This window comes from Haliotis asinina, chromosome 8 (assembly GCF_037392515.1).
Source record: "Haliotis asinina isolate JCU_RB_2024 chromosome 8, JCU_Hal_asi_v2, whole genome shotgun sequence".
Taxonomy (NCBI): domain Eukaryota; kingdom Metazoa; phylum Mollusca; class Gastropoda; order Lepetellida; family Haliotidae; genus Haliotis; species Haliotis asinina.
In genome coordinates this window covers 41387548-41391115 of record NC_090287.1, presented here as the reverse complement: position 1 = coordinate 41391115, position 3568 = coordinate 41387548, and positions in this window count along the sequence as shown.

Genomic DNA, 3568 nt, shown 5'->3' with positions numbered 1-3568 from the left:
GAGAAATTTAGGCGTGGTCACAACTTTTATATTGCGATTCATTTCGTTAAAAAGCGACTGCTTGACGAAGATAGATTTCACACGTCAAGGGTCGCTAGTGACTTGTGTCTCAACATTAGGGGCCCTGGGGTTCATACAAAACCTTGTGTCATTTTTAATGAGGACTTCTGCTACTCCTACCCGTCCGGTGAGTCTGACCGCCGGGGGAGGGGCGGGTGGGGAAGGGGAACGTATGACAGGCGGTACGGAAGCAGGTGTACAAGAGAGGCCGTTCTGTATGTGCGCGCATGCATGTGAATGAGTTCGGGGATTTGTCATTTTCAAATGGGTTATGTGTTACAGGTCGACACGGTGCCACAAAGACTTCACACAAATGCTTTAAAGATTATCTTTTAATGTTTGTTCATAAACGATATATACATATATATCGTTCTTTTTTTTCTTATCACAAAATATACTCTGCATGAAGCAGTTAATCTTTTCGACGCATCACAATCGGGAGTAATTACTGGAAACCTTTGTAATGGAGCTTTCAGGAAGTAAATAGGAGATACCATAAAATATAATCTTCATGTTTTGATAATCATGATATTTAATATTTTTTACCAATAACAACAATAAACACACGTGTAGATTTCTGTCATTTGCAACAATATACTACTATTTATTTACGGAACGAAAAGAAAACATGATTTGAATAATTTCAATATTTTAACTGCTTGCCCACCAAATTAATTAACGACAAATATTGTTTCAAGGGTGAGCAGGTGATACCATGACCTCAAGGACACTGAACAGCATCATCGATGGTGTATGTATTCTGTGTATACGTTTCGCTGAATGATACGGTACATGAAACGAGTGTTTAATTGTGACTCGATGAATCCAGAATCATTATTCTTAGATCATTTTTACATAAACATTACGGGGCTTGTCCAGATAATATATTGCACCAACATGTTTTATAGGAGACACAAATTTAATGTAATTATGTCTTCCTCCAACCATCACCTATTTATGTAGATATTCAAAGCAATGCTTATTGGTCATGCCTGGCATCATCATCCAACTCCAGACATTCACATTGTATCGTCAGAAAGTACTCGAGGAATAACAGTGATTGAGAGAGTGGACCCTTATCAAATATATCATCTCATAATTCTTAAAATAAAATATCTGCACAGTAATGCGCGTTAAAATAGTCATGCTTGTGAAACAGTTTATGAATTTGAGAGGATGTTAAACCGAGTGAATAAGGCGCATTGTGAAAGTATTAACATAGAAAATTCTATTTGTTTTATTGATCTGTCAGACCCTTATTTTGGTCATAATCGCTAAAACGTTATTTTAACCATTCAAATCCACTTCTCAAAATTGAACCAAGTACCCAAGGCAAACTTAAACATACCTTTTCTCGCTTAAATGAATATTTCGCTGCTTTCAGCGTTATTGTTTGGTATATATCATCAAGGGCCAAGGGCGCCGGTCAGCGTGCGCGGACCTTCAACGAAAGCGGATCATTGCTTTGTGCGAAACATTTCAAAACAAACGACTGATCTGAAAACAAAACAGGTGTATCACGGGTGCGTGAGAAAATTAAGATTCATTTGGGAAACATTTTAAGAAATTATCCAAATGGACGTCGGGTGCCGTACATGTTTGTGCTATAATTACAGTGGTTGACAAACACAATTTTCACAAAAATTTGGAATGACACAAAAACGGATTGGCACGTGTTAAGGAACACCTTTGCCGCGGTGAGTGCAAATTAAAACGGAAATTGTTACAAACATTTTTAGAAATTGAAACTGACAGTTTCGCTTGATGCAAATAGACGAAAACAGTTGAGGTCAAAGGTTAAGAGATTCTGTATCTTTAAATCTTCACAATTCCAGCGACACAAGTAACAGACTTCAGCTTAAATTTGTCTCCCTTTTGTTATCATTTTTCAACTTATTAAACTTGCCCGTATTATGAAACTCCAGAACCTGCCAGCTGATTAGATCTGACAATTTTTTGCTAGGAGATCAAATGTGCCCGTGACCTTGCACGCCCTAACAAGGCGTACAGCAGACTGCGGATAAATATACGTTTTCCAGTTTGGAAAAGATTAAACGTGTAAAACGAAAATGAAAGTCTTGATTATTGATATACACATCAAATGCGATCCAAGCGCCATTTCACATCCATTGTTGCAGTTTACCATTAAAACATTTAAAATGTTATAAACTCTTTTATTAATCCTTCAGTTATGAAATTGATTACAAGAATTCTCGTTCAAGAAGGAGATATTCTGTAACATTATCCAAAGAAAATGCAACTTTCCTAGTTCTGTTCACAGTATGCGTTTAAAGTAAGAAAAAGAAATACCGATATTAACAGTCAACTAGTCATTGTGTCAGCGGATTCACAAACTTCTTCTGATTACACCATTTTGTGTATAGTGTCGTCCGTTCACGTAATATTTCAACAATAAGTTTTACGAACAATGACAACATTATATGGAAATATATTTCCGCAAAACCAATCCTCAAGAATAGAAAGAGGTTTCGTCATATTTCTGTAATAATATATTAAAGAAAAAATTGAAAAACTCCAACAAATTCCACACACATCTTTTTTGCCTACAATCACTCAATGCCAATTATATTTCTCCTTCGCCCTGCAATTTCCCTCACATTGCTTATTGCCCCACCCCTACCCCCTGTAGACTAACTTCACCCTCAGTGAAACACCTGTCGGAAATGAAAGAGGGGTGGAGCTCCCAGCTTCTGGGTGGGGGTTATCTGTGTTGTAAGGGTGGTCCCACGGCCGTATCATATGTTGACACGAGCCAAACAATTTGCCCGTGATTTGACAGGGAAATTTATTACTTGTTTACTGAACTCTGACCCTAGGTAGTTTTTCTACTGCTAAACAATAGCCAACGCTATGCGCACAGTAAATAATGGTGATTTGCCGTCACAGACAGTCTCGTCACTCGTGTGAAGAAAAAAAAAATAGTTAATCAAAATTAAATTGGTAAATGTGTTTCAGTGTTTGATTTCGCGCAATAAATATTCAGAGTTTCGACTGAATTTAATTACTTTCATTGTTTATAAAGTTTTGTCTAATATCAAATGGAATAAATATTGAAATAGTATCAGTTTCGAATGTTCATATATATTTATTAGGAAATTTTGTGTCATAAATCGGACGATGACATTTCAAATGACTATTCTATTTCACTAAATAAATAGATATTGTCTCATACATTTTGTCCAAAAAAGTACAATTTGAGCGAAACCATTACTCGTTTTCGTTGTTTTCAATTACTATAGCGAACATATATCATTTCTTATGAACAATGTTATTGTCGTAGAATAGTTATAACCGGATTAGCATAGAATGCAAATTAGAGAAATTTCACATTCGTGGAGATTAGAGATTTTTCAAAGACATCAAACTATACTATCTAACAATATATAAGCCTTTTGGGCTACCCTCATACTGAAAATGCACTTCATGCATGTAAGTCGAACTTTTTAAGAATAACACGACAAAGGAATATACTATACACCAATAATTA